The sequence below is a fragment of the Zonotrichia albicollis genome, chromosome Z (genome assembly GCF_047830755.1).
Source record: "Zonotrichia albicollis isolate bZonAlb1 chromosome Z, bZonAlb1.hap1, whole genome shotgun sequence".
Taxonomy (NCBI): Eukaryota; Metazoa; Chordata; class Aves; order Passeriformes; family Passerellidae; genus Zonotrichia; species Zonotrichia albicollis.
Window position 1 is genome coordinate 48,266,494 of NC_133860.1, and position 18,234 is coordinate 48,284,727.

Consider the following 18,234-nt stretch of genomic DNA (forward strand, 5'->3'; position numbering starts at 1 on the left):
TATGAACAAAATAAAAAAACACACAAATAATGCAGATGGGAAAAATACTTACACAACAAAATATATATTTATCTCTTTTCTTTTGTAAGACAACATTAAGAAACCAATATGACTATGTCACCACATGCAGATGAAGTCAGTGGGATCCCATGTTCATTCATGTGCAAAACCCTTACACACAGACACACACAATTTCAGGAAGGTTGCTGCATTAAATTAACTTCTCCTCTTCACATCTCATTCTTTTGAACCACTCTTCTTTGGAAGAAACTGTCAACAGGGACTTTATTTCAACATTCCTTTGTCCATTTAATTTGTGGCATCTTAGAAGCAAGATAAATTTGAAGAATTAAATATTACACTATGTGTCCTGATAGCAGAAAACCACAGAACACTTGAGACCACTGGTTCTAATCTCATAAGTCTTCCATTCAATTCTGGGTCCACTCACATTTGCATTCAAATAGCTTCATAAGAGATATTTATCCCCGACACAACAAGTTGCTGAGTATCTTCAGTGTACATAATTTTGTAATCTACAGTAGAGAGACAGTCAGAAAGCTGTTTCCTGACAGTGCAAATATGTTTGCTTGCTTTTTCTTTTTTAATTTATTTTACCTGTTTTCTTCTGCATGCAAATATGTCTACAAACATGAGCAAAGTGAAAAATAATTCATACATGCTCAAAAAAAAAGCCAAGACTATCATATGTAACAAGTTTACATTTATTTCTTCATTTAAGAAAATCAACACATTTTATCTGAAGATAACATTCAGTTATCTGAAGATAGCATTCAGTTTTTTATATTATGACAGAATTATCTTAAATGAAAGAAATAACATATAATCAGGAACTCTAAAATTCCAACTGTTATTCTCAGCATTTACACCAGGAATCAATACTTCAGGTAGATCAGGGTCATTAAGTCAAAAGTGACGTCAGATATCATCTTCAACTGAAGATAAGTGCATTTAAGATAACTATATTTTGCCTCCTATTTTAGCAGTTAAACCGCACTTTTGAATACCAAACACTCTTAAAACAAAAAAAAACAACTATTAAAAACCCCCAAAAAACAAAACACATGCAACTTTTTATCAGCTGAATTTGTGTTACTTCTGTCTCACCCCAAAAAATTGCTTGCAAGCCAATTTGCACTGATTTGTATCACTGCATACTGCATTATTTCATCTTTGCCTTTTCTATTTGTATAGAAAGCACAAGCATCTTTAAATATATGTAAACCATAAAGGAGATTTGCATACAAAAGCCTACTGCAGTACACATTACTTAAAAGTCATGTCTGCTATTTAAAACTGTTTATTTGCAGGATAACATAACACAGGATTTTTTTTTTTGAGACAGAAATATTCTTTCCAGTTTGAGAATATTTTGAAATTAACGAGTTATTATAAACATCTGTTTATAAATTATTATAAACGGTTATTATAAACAGCTGTTTTACCTAAGTCATTTGATAGCCATCAAGTTCAGTGACTAATAGCAAAAATTAACAAGTGCCTTGCATTTTTTTGATCTTGATCTATTTAATTGATCACATCACTGAACGGAAGGTGTCATAGTTCCACAGTGCCGGGGATCCAAAGGTTTGATTTCTCCATACTGAAAGATATAGTCTATTTTGAAGAAAAACATCCATGTCACCCAATCAAAAGAAATAAGCCATTTACTTATTTTACCATTTGCATTTCAAAGAAGTAAATATATGAAGATTTTACTTCCATGTTATGAGGGAAAAGAAGAAAATGTTATATACACTCCTGTTTCAGGGTCTTAGCACAGCTTGGCTAAATTACTAAAATAATACTAGATTCCATGATTTATAATTCAAACCATATGTCAACCTCAACAGGAAAAAAAATCCATTTTAATCATGCTTTCCAGTTCTTATAATACATGTTTTTTAAAAGTGACCTTTGAAAAAGAGCATAGGACCTTCTGCTTAAACTGAAGTCTTAATTAACACAAGAATTCCTGTATATAAATTAATTTAATCTGGGTTCCCAAATTTTGGGCCAAACTACAAATTATTTGCAAGCCGCACTAAAAATTATTCATAAGCCTTCAGTACTTCGAATAGCTGAATGATCTTTTAAAGTTCCATAAACTCTTTTCTCTAAACATGGCATTCTAACAGCACAAGTAAAAACAGGCAACATCTATGTAAATAAAAATAGATAATGGAGCAAAACAACAACAAAAAGATAATCACCCATTTAGTAAAAAAAAGTATAAGTAAAGACTTTGTCTTTTAAGGAATTTTTGCCCTGAAATCAATTTGGAACCAAAGTCTCAAATAATTTATAGGTTTCATAGTAACGATCCAGGAGACAAAAGCACAAAACCTTCTTTTTAGAGTCTTACTATAAATGTGGCATGTTTGCAGCATATTTGGCCTCACTTCCATTGTGTTTACAATATGATTTGATGTGCCATGGGAATGACTAGCAGTCTATAAGGAGAATCAGCGTCCTAAACTGAATTGAAAACCAACTGAATTGCTCTCCAATGACACTGGCTCATGATCACATAACAAGAATTCACTTATAAATAAAGAATAATATTTCCATTTAGATAAGAGGCATTAAACAACACCTGAGCTGTTTTAACAGAAAAAAAAGAGTCTCAGTGTTATTTCTCACTCTCCCTAATCATCATTCCAGGACATTTCCAAGAATCTAATTATAATGCAGTATCACTGAAGATTTTTCATCAGCAGGACCTGGAGCTTGCTACTGATTTCTGGTGAGTACAAAGCCCAAGGGCTCCTTAGATCATGTTGATTTTATAGTCTCTATATTCGACAAGCAGGCAGTGTGTTTTATGACGTAGACTAGGAACCGATAAAACGAACCTGTTCCCACCTATCAAGCTACCAGAAAAAAAATATAATTTTTCTTGCATTATGAGAGAGACTATTTTTAAGTCAGCTATTTATCCCTGCAATTACATCTATTAGAAGGAATTGTTAGAGATTTCTGGCAGTGATTTTCATAATTAAGATTGTGTTTTTTCTATGGCCCAAAATTAAGCACGTGGGACAGTATATCCAGAGGTGGAATCATCATCCCTGGAAGTAATCCAAAAAATCCATGTTGATAGGGCCCTTGAGGACATGGCCTAATGGTGGTGATACTCAGCTGATGTTTGGGCTTAATGATCATTCAAGTAATCTCTAGCCTAAAGATTCTAGATGTAAGACACTGTATGTCCCACAGTATTTCAGGTCAAAACAGAACTCAGTGCAATATTGTAAGTTTCTGTAAGAATGTGTATGCACAGTTAACTTTTGCTTAACTTACCAAGTAACAAAAAGCTGTTACTTCTTGAGACATGTAGTCAAATAACTAAGACTATGTTAGCAAGCCAGGTAACGGAGTGTGGAATAAACCAAGATGCTGCCAGAAAACAAAACAATTTACAATTTACAATATAACTACAACCATACAGTCATCTTCAAGATGTAAAAAAAAAAAAAAAAGAAATTCCTACTTTAATTTATAAAATGTTTTGAATGGCTATTTCTTCAGTAGCTAGTAGATTCTGCTCTTTCGGTTTACAGGTGTGACAACACATAAACCATTGTTAAAAGGAGGAAACCACTCACCCAAATTGTGTCAACTTTGACTACTTACATTTTCTGGGTAGTGATGAACTTGCATAAAAGAAGCACATGAAAAAGTACCCTTGCTTTATTAGCTATGCCAGCTGGGCTCAGCTGTCCTCTGATTAACATGGAGGACATTATTCTGTGACATTCATATTTGCATGTAAAGTGTACCTTCGGACCTCAGTATAGCTGGCTCTTCTTATTTTATATATCATCTGTGCTTCCACTGCAACTATTTGATTTATGCAACATGCTGCTATATTTAATAGTGATCCATGCCTTTCTAGTGCACACATACTTTAATTTCCAATTTTTGAAATCTTTCCAATAATTTCATAGTGGAGGGAGGAAGAGGAGCATTCTATGTGTCAGTCTTTCCTCAGAAGCATATATAAAAATCATTCTATAGCCTTCTCCAAACAAAAAAACCCTGCTGATCAGCATGAAAAAATATTAAAAAAAAAACAAAATTAATACTTAAATTAACATAATATCAACTTACTGGAACAGCTTACATTTTGAATAGCTGCATTTTGAAATATGCATAATTAGAATAATGGAGATTTCTTTTGTATTTTCACTAGTTCTAACACTTTAAAGATGGTTGCTTTCAAATACCACTGTGAAAATAAATAGAACATACAATTATATCTCATCATATAAGAGTTATAATAATGTTGAGTTAACATTACAATTTGATATTTTGTGGAAACTCTGTTTCACCATGAATTTACACACAGTGTACATTACACTAATTTCCTTTTTTATTGCAGTTTTGTGAATAAAATTTGCCTATGGCTATGTGGATATACCAATCTTATTAATTTGTGTTTTTATAATCAATCTATAGTTTAATTTAAATTGCAAATTTCTAAGGGCTAAAAAAGGCCTCCTGGAACTACCTTTGAGGAGAGATGTGACAAAGACTTAATTCCTGGTCCCAGGAGGGAAGGAAAAGATTGTGCCATTCCTCCAGATTCCTGTCCACTGCCTTCCATGTAAGACTTTTATTGATGGAAGGCACAAAGTAACTCTTGTTAGAAGCAGTGTAAGTCTAGCAGTGCAATGCTCTTCTTGATTGGTTATCTTTGCTTCATAGAACTGCCCTACCTGGTACTTTCTGTAACTCCTCTCTTATTTATAGCTCAAAATACACAGCAGCTCCTGATAGTAAAGTGCTATCAGGATATAGGGACAGTTGTGCAGGGCAATACAAGTCAATTAAAACTTCAGTTACTGTTCCAATAATTACTGAACATGTTGGTCACACTTGGGTTTTTGTGGGTTTAGTTTTGGATTTTTTTTGCCCTGCAAAAAGGAATAGACACCTATATAAATTTTTAAACACCTTGTTTTCAGATTTTACAAGTTATTGTTCCTACAGGGCTATACTGGATAAAAATCAAATTATGCTTGTATGTCATCTTTTTCTTCTTCACTATCACACATGAATATCTTTTACAAGTAACATCTTAGTTCCCTCCTAACACTGCTAAACCCCAATTTAATAGCAAAGCAAACAAAAAGTATATTGTTTACTCTTCTTTTATATTTTTCCTTGAATATTAGGCAACAAAATAAAGTCTACTTCCTCTGAAATTAACAGTGCGGTCTTGCTGTCAACCATAAGGTAAAGCCATTATTATTATTAACATAATTATTATACATCTTTCTTATTATCCCCCAAGTTATATCTGCCTTGCAACTTTTATTTGATTCAGACATAAATGAGAACAAAATATAATATAATACTTTTGGTAACATTGAGTGAGGTTAAGTCATGAAAATCTCAAATTAACATATTTTACTTCATTTTATTTTTGGTTTGTTTTCCCAAGTTATTAAAGAGCAGACAGCCAGTGAATCACCATAGACAGATGTTACAGTTTGCATAAACTGGAATTCCACACTACAAGGATGAGGGATATACATTTTCATGATATTAGATGAAGCAATAAAAAGTTTTTCTTGGATCCTTTTTTCTGCTTATGAAGCTTCTCTATTCTTTGTGATTATAAGGATAATTTTGGAAAATCTCTTCATCTACTGATTATGGAAAATGTTTCTGGCTCACAAACAAGATCTGTACTATTGCCTTTATACAGCCTTGATAGATGGAGATCTCTGTCTGTAAGAGTCGTCTCTCATGCATGCTAGTTGCAATACTCTTTTATTAAGCTGAACACTTATATTTCTTTTTCAACAATCATTTAACGAGCATAATATCCAAGTGACTTCAGTAAATCCCAAACTTTCTGTCCAAACCAAATGCCGTCAAAAGTTAGATACAAATAGTATTATCACTGTAAGATTTATCCTATCAACTCTGCTTCGACACCAAAATCAATAACTCTGACCTCAAAAGAAAATATTACTGCCAGTAATCTTTACTGGTTGCATAATGGTCAAAATGTCAATAATACAAAAACAGAAAAAACACCTCAGTATAATTATATTACACTGATCTCTAGGTCTATCTTTCTTTCCAAAATCAGGAAAAGGTGACCTACTAAAGTAGCAAATAAAAAAAAGGTGGTGTGACACTACACAGTTCATCACATTAGTCTCAGAGGCACCAGCATAGTGTCAGAACAGGAAAGCACACAAGTTGATCCTGTGGATGGACTGTAATTAGCAGTATAAGATTTTGGACTCCATCAATTTGTACATAATTGACAAAAGAGGAAAAAATTATGACAAAACAAGCAAACAAAAGCTTGTTTCTGAATTTGAAGACAAGGATGTCACTTTCAACATGCGCAGATTCATACATGCATGATAGGATTTCTAGGATGTCTCCAAAATATAATTAATCTAATTATGCTGATAGCTAAGCACAAGTGTTGATTAAGGGAGCTCTGTTAGCATCAGATATAATTAGCATAACATGAAAAAATCCTTGCCTTTGGGAAAGGCAAGGAGGAAAGGCAAAGTTCTAGATACAACATCAGAATATAGACGTGCACAATTCATAATCCTGAATGCAAATGAACATGCAATTGTATATGTTCTTTATTTTCTGAAATACCTGTATGGAACTGGCTGCATCTGTTACGAGAGAACATTAGCCTTGCACTGAGCAACTACCTGAGGGCATCTAAAAGGCATAAATCACCTATGGTCAGGCGACCAAAACTTGAACTTGAAAGAGAGTGACATCTGACTTGACACTGCACCAGAGACCCGAATAACATGACTGTTACTGAGGATTTCTTCCACTTCTGTTATCCATTTTCTACCCTCACTTCCTTTTCTTCCTCATCATGCTTCTTTTAACAATTTCTTTTTTTTTTTATATACAATGAAACAAAAAATTGCAATTTTATTTTTTTTTTTTCACAAAGCCTAATTTAAGTAACCAAGAAATGCTTGGTTAAATAAATGTCATAGTTAATGTCTTTTTTAATTTGTTCAGCATTGACAATTAATAAAATTAACAGAACACACACATTCATAGATTTTCTTCTCTTTCCCCAGTCAGCTCTCAAGCCTACCAAGACCTGTCAGAGCAGTGGAGTGGGAAAAAAGAGATGTAATCTTATAACTGCACTTCAGTGTTATTCAAAGACACTAACACACCTAAACTCATCCCAAAATTCATAAATGTCCATTTCATTGATTCTGTAGCAGAACTCTATCAGTTACTTTATCTCTTCACCTACACAAGGAAGCATCTGAAATTTACATAAGCTGGAGTGTTTTCTTTCTCATTTTTATCAGTTTGGGAAAACACAAAGAAGGTTGAGGACATCACCCTTAAAAACAAATTCTTACCCCAGAAGGGCCACTATGCTTAGGATCAGTGAGGGAGAGCAGAAATCTAAATTATGATCTACTTTGAAAATAATTAGACACTCTAGCTGTGCTACAGCCTTCTGCAAAGGAAGGGTAGAAAAAAATGGGACAATGGGAAAAAGTGGAAAAGGCTGCTTCCATGCTGAGAAGAAAAAAGAAGATTCTGAGCAGAAATATATTTGGATACATTTCAATTTATTATTCCATGTAGAATATGACAATGAAAATATCCAGGGATTGCATTTCCACACTTACAGAAACCTGTGGAAACCTAAAGTTGATGATGAAAAGCAGATGCTGCAGCACAATTATTTTTGTTAAGCCAAATGCAAAGATCACTTTTCTCTAATAATCCTAGAATAGAAAAGAAAGAAACAAACAAAAACCTATTGGGGGTTTTCAAATTAAAGAGATTTTAAAATAGGGCAAATCATGCATTTTGGTTAGGTCAAGTGAGCACAACCTGTATGAAAGCTGCTTAGGAAATTTTTTAATTCTAGATTTTTTTTTTCCTTAATACAGATTGCCCAGAAAAAAACGAATAACAGCAAGAACACAACAAAATAATAATAATTTTGTAAAAAATCAAAAAATTCAAACCAGATTTCCTGTCCATTTTATTCCATCAAATGGCCTTCAGCAGATATCATTATTGTTTTTACTACTTTGCCTTTTTGCTCCATTAGAATGAAGGATTGAAAACAAATGGCAAAGGAAACCCACTGCACTTTGTTCTACAAATGCAGAATATATTAATTTGAAACACTTCCCTTTTGAATCATTTCCCTTTTTCTCCAAGTAACAATTATTGTGTGCTGTTTATCCAATTAACACTGAGAAACTTAATTTTGCTGAAGACTTTCACAGATATGGGTAGCATGGTTAAGAATATTTGGTTACCCAAGTACACCGACCTTCATATCTTTTGGCAGCTCTTGAAGATTTGCTGTCCATTGTACACTTTCTAGCTGATGCATTTGACAAAAGAATTTCCAATCTCACTGACTGATTGTTGCTTCAATGAATTGTCAGAGGACACTGGGTGTACATGGAAGAAGAGAAGTCAAATCAACACACTCTAAAGTCTACACACTGAAAAAACAGGCAAATCAATTTTTGCAGCGTTTCAACTATAGCTACCCAGTAATCTTAGGAAAAAAAAAAAGAAAACAAAACCAGGAAGATTGGGACAAATTGTGTAAAAAAGCCATTAGTATATCTTTTACTCATAGGGAGAAAGGAAAGTTTCACAGAGTATTTGTGCATAAAACTGAAGAAATGGCAAAATTATTCAAAGGGGAACACAGGTTATCACTATATTAATGCAAGAGTTCTACTTTTCTCCTTATTTTTTGTTAAGTACTCCATTTGGTATGCTAATGATGCCAGACCATAACTACTGATGTCAAATTTGAAATTAATGAGCTTTGCTGTGCAGATTTCTGTTTGTGAAGGAATACCAATGAATAATACGACTTTTCATTAGGAATATTTCTATGAATGGTATGCACACAAATTATACTAAAGGTTGTAGACAACTAATTATTTGAAACTCACTTTTATGACTTATCTGTACCTACAATTTTCAGAAATTTATAACATATAAAAAAGTTAGCCAAATTTTCTCTCAAAGAGAAATTCTTGGCATATTCATAAATACTTCTGCTAACAAATGTAGAATATGTCAGTGATAATGATTTAATGTTGATCAAACCTCTCCCAGTGCATTCCTCCCATCACACAAATTTTTCAGGTTTCAAGATCTCATCCAAATATATTTCAAGTCTGATTTCTTTTGTTATAAACTTGAATATTCTAGTTACATGACAGTTTGGGAGTTGGTTTGTACTACTAATGCATCAGTACAGTAACATCATGGTCAAAGTGCACAAAAATTAAGTCAAAAAACCACACACTTCCTTCAGGAAAACCTAGATAGAGAAAAGTATCAGCTGTAATTTTATACTATTATGTTTTCTGATAAAGACAAAACTCTTTATGGTTTTTTATCTCTCTGAAGAAGCCTGAGAATGCCATCTGGCAAGCCTCAGTTCCAACAAGTAAGGGAAAGCAACTCATGCTTAGACATAGACAGTGCACACGCATTCTCTTTGAACCCTTTCCATTGAGACCTGATGATGCTTTGAGCTTTGCCTCACAGCATCACAGCATAGTCCTTTTAATTTAAAAGAAAATCTTTCAAAACTAAGATCATGCACCACCTCTGATTGTTAAATTGATGGAATGGATATCCTTATGTCATTTTACCCAAATGAAGGGCAAGTCACACATAGTTTTAGTTTATTTTTTTGTTACTGCCAGTAATTCTGTAGCTACCTAAGCAAGAGTTACATCACTGCTCTACCTTATACTTATGTGCAAGAATTCAGACTATGTTGTGCTTCATCAGACATTGAATACAGAACTGGCCTTTAAGGTTAAAAGGAAGTCCTTCAACATAGATTAAAAATTTGTACAATTAGTGTTCTTATTTAAATCCTGCTTAGAAAACAAAAAAAAAAATCATATACTAAAAATTAAAATTCTATGTTAGATCTAAGTGCAGTTAGTTACAGTATGGAGAACTTTTTTTTTTTTTTAACTAAAGACTGAAGAAAACCACATTTGACTAAAAGATCAAGCAGAGTGAGGAGAACACCAAACTACTTTAAATGCTGGTTTATGTAGTACAGAGTCTGGTGAGACTTTATGCCTTGCACCACAATGAAGGGTACATTTTAAGTTGTAGGGGTGAGACAAAGAAAGAATGCGTCAAAGCTAGAGCAAACTTACTTTGCCTGACATACTCCCACATTGACTGTTAAACTGCTGCATGAGAGTCTAAAAATCACTTCACTTTCAGACTACAGTAGATGCAATTGTTCTTATGCAGCAGTTACTTCTGCTGCAGTACCCGTAAGAATTACTGTTCCCAGAAGACAGATTGGTGTACACTTCCAACCTGCTGCCACCAGAGGACCTTTATTCAGGCTGGTCACCTTAAATCAATCATCATCGTGAAGCAATTGAGCTGTCACCCATGAGAAGCTCACCAGCTGGGAGGACCACTCTGGAAATGAGAGCTCACCTTACCCACCCAGTTTCCGTGATACCTAGAAGAGCTAAATAATCCCACTTCCCATTAAGCTCATGAGTCCTCCTTTATGTTCACAGACAGTCACCCCAGCTGAAGCAGCTTCCCCTCAACCCACCTTTTCACTGCAAACTAAAAGCATATGTGTTTAACATTTCAGTACTGGGCAGTGTAACACATTTTGCAAATGAGCTAGGTAACCTAAAACCAAATAAAAAGCAGCATCCCGGAGAAAGAGTGATTTCCTGAATGCCATTGTGTACAGTCCTTATTTTTTAAATTCAAAAGAAAAGCAGAATGCACCATATGCACCAAAACATCACCTTACCTTTTGAGAAGCCATCCTGAAATACATGAAAAATTCAGTTTAAGCAGCTTTTCACAATGGGATGCAACACAAATATGGGACTGCCTGATGTAGAAAAACATTTTTCTAAACCAAATATTTAGACAAAGCAGAGTACTGGGCCTGTAATATGTATCTATCTGTTAATTAGCAGCTATATGAGCTCATGCTGCTTACAGCTGGAACAAATCCCCCACAGCATTCTCAGGAAAATCATCGGACTATTCAGAGCCTTCTTCATATTGCAAACATACACATCTAGAATTCTCTTTATCCAAACACGTCTCCAAAATCCTAATTTTACTTTAAACACAGTCTAAGTACATAATTTGGAAAGTATAATAGTATTTCAAAGAACTTTAAAGGCATTTGAAGCATGACTTTATTCAGCAAAACTTTAAAACGTACTAGTATTTTGATCAATTTCACAGTGTTGCTGGCAGAAATTTTATAAAACTGATTTTAGAAACCAGATTCTGCAGTAGCTAATCAGTTAAAATTTTATTCAACTAGACCTTCTTTTTATGTATTGACAAGAAAAACTCCACTTTTTAGAAGTGGCTACAAAGTTGCCAATACAGAAATATAGAATGTAAAGAATACAATTTCTTACACAATAGTCTAAATAAAGCATATTTAACAGAATATAAATGTAAGACAAATAGGATCATTTCTGCAACTATTGACAACAAATGAAAATAGATCAGTAATTCAGCCTTCATATTGACCATAAAAGTAGTAAATTTGCAGCAATTCTCTGTTTTTTGATAGCTTTCCTGTTATTGTTTCATGCTGGATCTTACAAAAGAAGCTACTAGAACGGATAAACTGAAAATCAAACAGCATCTAAAAGCATTAAGAATTATTTAAAAAAATCTCCCAATATGCATTCCTTTTGCCTGTGTGTCTGTTTCCTTCTTGTAGTCATTATTATCAAATATATTTAGTTCTCATTTGAGAATTAATTCATGCCTACTGCCTATTTCCTACTAGAATTTGTGTTTGCTACTAAGTATTTTTTATCACAATCAAATATGTCCAAAACCATATACTTTAACTGCACTTCTTGTCAATATTTTGTGACCCCATTTCTATCATTATGTTGTCACTGTGACACAATGTGCCTCGCCAACTTTGTCAGAGTTTGCTACGATTTTAGCTGCAAAACTTCAAGGTGGAAAGTCGAAAAGAAAAAGGGGTAACATAAAATCTCTTTAAGAAACTTCTAGTTGTATGTGTGGAAAACAAAACAAAATAAAACACCACATATACAGGCATTCTCCAGCTCAAGTACATTTGAATTTGAGCTCTTTCTATGGCCTTTTCACTTCTTTTTTTTTTCTATTTTAAAGAACACCCTGAACGTCTCTTCCGCCTTAGCCATTTCCCACACAATCTTTATGGCTACTAATGAAGGAAAAAACCTACTTTCCTTGAGTACAGTTATCAAAATCCAAAACCCTAAATTATAGAGCATCCATATAAATGTTAAATTTATATTTGCTGGTTAGGAGGTCATTAAAGTGATAGTAAATCAATACAGCTTATTCTAATTACGTGAGGTTCAGGTACCAATCTCTTTTTGTACTAAACAAGCTTTGGACTGATGAAAAGTATCAGTGACCTTTTCCTATATGCTGAACTCACTTGTTTTCCAATTAAGCCAACAATGATACCTTTGTTTCTCCAACTAGTTACAGTACTTCAATTCTGTAGAACTATTACCCCTATACACACAAAAGTTATCAATGCGGTGTAAGTTCTTAAAAGAGCACAGACAAACCAAGATTAAAGCATCAGTGTATTACTTGATATTTACCACATTCCCCATTTTAAAATAGTTTGTGCTATCAAGCAGTATGTTTGTTTGTGTACTGTCAGTTTCTTCAGCAAAGCCACATTTAGCAAAGAACAAAGAAGGAAACACTGACGTTATTTTTCCATCAGACTTTATCACCACAAAGTTTGGTGGGAGTTCAGTATATTAAGTGATTAATGCTGACAATGTTTGTTGGCTTTGGCTTCTGAAAACTAATCTAGGTATCTAGGTATGTAGGATTTTACTAGTAAGAAATGTTAAATATGCACATGTCAGAGGAATTAATCATTGATTCCCTGTAGACTGCTTATATATTTCATCAGACTATTATCTGATCTGAATAATAAGAACAATTGCATAATAAACCACATTACTGCTGACACATGCAACTTTGTTAAATCAGTTATGTATTTGCACAGCAATAGGTGTTCTTAAAGTCCTCTCATTTCTTCTGAATCAGATTGACCCAATTTGACATTTGCCTATGTCAAAAACTCATAATTGTACCTGAATATATAATCAAGTACAATATGTATCACATTTAATTGCCATGATTTGGCACAGGTCATTTCCCACAGTATTAATTACAGCAAAAGTGGAGTGTGTTTTGAGTACTTTTTCATATAGATTCTAAAGCATTGCCACAACATATCCTAGATTAATGAAAATCCCAAAGACAAATTATGAAGACTGTGCTCCAACTAATAAAGACATTGAGTAAATAGACATTTGAGCTAAACTGGACAACACAGTTCCTATCTGGTTAGTCAAGTACTTTTTTTATTTTTTTTTTTTAATAGACACACCGTTAGACATTCAACACTGCTGCATGTTTGGGGCCACCTAGCAGAACTGAAAGCTTAGCCTAATAAACTTCACTGCATGCAGTCTCGAAACAGTTCATGCAAATTAGCTGGATATATTATTTTAATGCGCTGTCCACAGGGAGTACAATACAGCAATGAGCCATGTCAAATGTTACTAAGTCATTTAGAAAAAAGTGAGTAAAAAGCGCTTTTTCTTAAACTGAAAGGTAAATTCATAGTACTAAAACACTATCAGTAGGATTCCTTACTAAGTCAGAAAATGTGTTATCCTTTAATTAAAAGTTCACGAGTTCATGAGGTATTTTTTCTGTCGTAAATGGCAATTACCAAAAGACTACTTTAATGCAATATGAAAGTCACCCTGATTCACTGTCTAAGAACTTGCACCCTATGCTTTGTAATTCCTTCCTAGCTCTAAGATTATGAATACCTGAAAGTAACTCTGAATGTCATCCATCTGCTACTGCAGATTTAGTCTTTCCTGCTTGTGTCACATTAATTTCCTAAGTAAATTTTGCTAGTTTTCTTTACTGTTGTGACATAAACTACTTTCTTTACTTTAGGAAGAAATGCATTTGATTTGACCCTGATAAACTTTCACTCCTAGTGACATTCATTAGTTGTCACTGATTTTAAATTACACCTGAAAGTGTAATATGAATTCTGCATTTCGAAGTTTAATAAAATGCATTTGTAAGTTCATGTTTAATGGCTTCTAACAGCACTACTTTATTCTGATTAGGTGAACAGTAAAGACCTAATATATATGATATTTGAGTTGTATTGTTTATTTACAGCAGCCCCTCTTATTCTGAATTTGTACTGTAAAATAAACCATATTTGCCAAGAATTTGTAAAGACACAATTTTAATTTATTCTAATTCAAATCCACATTGTCCCTACAGCAGATACAACACACGAAGAATTTAAATCCAAGTCTGTTTGGCCAGAATAGAGAAAAAATGCTGAAATGATATTGATTCCTTTCAGTACATTCAAAAACACCTGACTCAACTGTATTTCTACTGACATAACACTGAGGTTTTATTTAGATATTAGCAAACATGAGCAAACGTTTTCATTGCCATACCTGTCATTGTTATTTCTTTTCTCTACCTAGGAAACAGTTAACCCTCAACTACTAATACTAGCTGTCTCCCTTACCAGAAAAGGGGCGAATGTCAATAACGGGTCCACTGTCCCAAGAGAATAAATGCCTGCAAAAGTTCTCTTTCCCAGATGCAGATATATTTAGTGCTGAACAACACCTAACAGCAGACACTTCATGACATACATTTATATGATCTTCATACCTTCTGTTAACTCTACAGCTCAGCCAGCAAACCTCAGTTCCACTGCTCATGACACCCTTTTAAATGAGTTTATCTTTTTGTTTCCCCTAGATCTTTCTCACCTATCAAAAACAGTGCCATCAGTACTTTTGAATATGCCCTATAAAAGCCCTTAGAAAGAAAAGCTGTTGTCTAGAGCTGTCATCCTCATCAGAAGAAAAAATATACACACATTTTATACATATAGATCTTGATGAAAAATTTAAGAACTTCAGAGACATGGACTAAAAATGCTTACAATTGAATGCGGACAAAAATATTCTTAGCATCTTTAACTCAGACACATTTCATATTAAACTGAATGTCCTGTCACCTGCCATTGCTTTGCAGGTCAGACCATTCTGCAGACCCCTCCTGAGGGAGTATCTCTTTGTTTAGATTTTTGTCTGTATTCTACCACATACCTGCACCTGCACTGAAATATGACATTACACAATACTTGCCACACTCAGTTTCTTTAAACAAGTATTCACCTTCAATTTTCTTCACTCATAAAAAATCAGCAACCCATTTAATGCACCCTCCCACTAAAAACAGTTCCAAGTTACCACAGCCAAGTTTCTCTCTGACCAGAGCAGTAACCTGAAAACACAATTGCATGCACATATATACACACGTATATACACATATATATAAGATGTATGTGTGTGTGTGCATATGTATGTGTGTGAATGCTAAGAAAAAGTCTGGAGACAAGTCCGAGAACATAGCAAGCACAGAGAATTTACTTACTAATGCTGTCCACTCGGACCTCTTTGGAAACCTGAAGGAGTCTCCGCTTTCCCCTCCTGCCAGTCAGGCGCCGCGTTGTGCCCCTAGTCCACACAGGCCCAGAAGGAACTGCAAAGAGAGAGAAGCACATGCCCCATCAGGCAGTTCTGTTTTGATGGGATCCAGCTCCGCTGCCGCTAGCTCCTGGGGGGTAACCCTGTTTTCAGAGCTGACTCCGACAAGAGTCATTCTTCCAAAGATTTTTTTTTTTTACAGTTATTTTAAATACCTAAATAAATAAATAAATAAAAAGGCATCCCGGGGGTCCTGCCCCTTAAAATTTGCGGGGGGAGGGGGTCTGTGGGGGGGCGGCGGGGAGGTGAGAGGTAAGGTACCTGCAACTCTCTCCGATGAGGCCGGCAGAGAGAGAGGGAGGGAGGAAAAGAACGACGAGAGGGAGGAGAGAGGGAGCGAGCGAGGGGTGGGGAGGAGGGGTGGGGGGTGTGCGTTGTGCGTGTGTGTGTCTGTGTGTGTGCGGGGCGGGGGGCGCTGGAGCGGCTCTCGGTGCGAGCACTGCCGTCTGCAGGCGGGCGGCGAGCGGCCCAAAGGGGGCTGCGAGGGCCGGGGCTCCCCGCGGGGCCCCGCGCAGCCCCCGCCGCCGCTCAGCCCGCTCCCCTGCATTTCCTTACCGAGCCACTTGATGGCCGGCAGTGGCGGCGGCCCCCCGGCCCCGCCGCAACTTTGGCGGCCGCGGAGCCTCGCCGCCCCCGCGGAGCTGGGGATGGGCAGGTGCCGCCGCCAGGTGCCGCGCCGGCCGCTGCCCGCGGAACTTGGCGGCCGGCGGAGGGCGAGGGGCCGGGCCGGGCGCTGCGAGGGTGCGGCGGGGCTGCCGAGCCCCGCGCGTTGGCGCCGCAGCCGCGCAGGGAGAGCCCGGCGCCGGGAGCGCTCCGCCGCCCGCCTCCCCCGGCGCTGCCGCCTCCTCCCACCGCGCTCCCCGGCGGGTGCCACAGGAGCGAGCTCCTCGCTATTAATAATAATAAGCCAGATCTCCACCTTCCTCTCGCCCTGAGAAAACAATTAATAATGCATTAAAATAATGCACCTTTAAAGCCACCGGCTGGCGATAATAAAATAATGTTACCACTACTTAAGAGAGAGCTGCTGTGGATGTGGTGGCGAGGCACGTTTTCCTATCATTCACACCCATATGTGAGCACACATTCTGCTTCTGGTATTCGTAAGTCTCTTTCCCGTACCAGAGCAACTATCATTATCACCATCAAAGAGAAAGTCTCCAAAGCTGAGTGGAGACACCGAGTCCCCAGGTGGCTTCTGTGGCTGGGCTGCAAGGAGGGCACCCTCCCCCTCTCTTCCGTTCGCCCCAAACCAATCTCATCTCTTCTCTTTTTCTTATACCGGTGGGTTAAACTCTACGTTTGGCCCTTTTAGTGTTTTCCCTTCCGTTCCTCCCCTGACGGTAGTTTGTGTGTTTTAAATAAAGATTTCATTCTGCCAACCCGCAGGAAGCTTTTAACAAGATGCAGCTGAGCGTGTCGATATCTTATATCTTTTTACTGCTGCTCCGGCGTGTACATCAACTCCAAATTCCTTTCTTTTCTTCTCCGCCTGATACTGTAGCATCTGAGACGGCGGTGGCGACAGAAGCGGAGCGGTGCTCCCGAGGGGGCACTTTTACTTTGCCCTCAAAGTATCTCCCAGCAATGAGACCCCTCGGTGCCGCCTCCCCTCCCTCCTCTCCCCCTTGCCCCCCTCCCCGTTCCCGCTTCCTCACAGCAGAATGCTGGGGTGATTGCTGTAAGGTTTCCAGTTCCACTGATAACACTGCGCGGTCTGAGAACAGACGGGCTGGGGGGAGGGGATTTTCGTTTTAGTTAAGAATACAGTTTTGTGGTCGCGCTATTTTTAATTAAGATTTTTCCAGAAATAGATCCCATCGAGATTTAATTTACAAAGGTACTTCTAACTCCGGTCAACACCGTCTTACAAGAGGAATATTTTCAATCATTTGCCTCGCCACAACAATGCACAAATGTTTGTCACAGACCTTAAACGTTATGTGAATTTTTTTTTTTTAAAAAGGATTTTGTTGTTGAGGTGTCTTTGTGTACTAGGGAGTTTGACTGGGGGGTGTTTTAGTGCTTTTGGGTTTAGGTTGGGGTTTTTTTTGGTGGGTTATTTTTTTCATTTTCCCTTCAATCTACATTAAAGTTAAACTTTGTTCAGTATGCCGGCTACCTCCTATTGATTTCTGGGGTTTAAGAAACACTTCCCCCCTCCTCCGGGGATTTTTTGGAATCAAGGTGATTTCTTTCCGCGATAGGCGTTTCCCAACACTTAGATGCGCAGTTCCATCTCTCTGGTCCCCTGCCACTCCACAGATGCTGAGCCGCAAGCGCTGCCTCGTGCTGTGGCGGCAGGTTGAGCCTGAGGAGCGGCGCGGAGCCGGCCTGGGGCTCTGCAAAGGCCGAGCCCTCTTGCGAATCAGCATCCCCGCCGCCCACGGGCTCGGCACCGGGTCAGGCGAGCGGCCCGAGCGAGGGACAGGGGGATCCCTCCCGTCCTGGAGGTGGCGGAGGGCGCGCATCCTCCTGCGGGCATGATTTCATCTCCGAGGTTCATCCTGCGCGAACCAGAGCT

The 18,234-nt window shown here is 37.2% G+C and overlaps 1 protein-coding gene across 47 annotated transcripts in view; it reads right to left on the reverse strand.

The window, feature by feature from the left end:
• Window positions 1–16,424, reverse strand: part of PTPRD (protein tyrosine phosphatase receptor type D) — a 1,168,317-nt gene extending 1,151,893 nt beyond the window's left edge. For 38 of the 47 annotated variants that reach the window (XM_074533153.1, XM_074533152.1, XM_074533151.1 and 35 more), the window contains exons 1-2: window positions 15,972–16,110; window positions 15,598–15,705 (exon numbers count right to left, since the gene is read on the reverse strand). The gene's annotated coding sequence lies outside the window, so the exon portion shown is untranslated. Of the gene's footprint in view, window positions 1–15,597; window positions 15,706–15,971; window positions 16,111–16,265 lie in introns of those variants that run through there. The other 9 variants (XM_074533157.1, XM_074533156.1, XM_074533158.1 and 6 more) reach the window with 3 other exon arrangements.
• Between the last annotated feature and the right edge of the window lie 1,810 nt (window positions 16,425–18,234).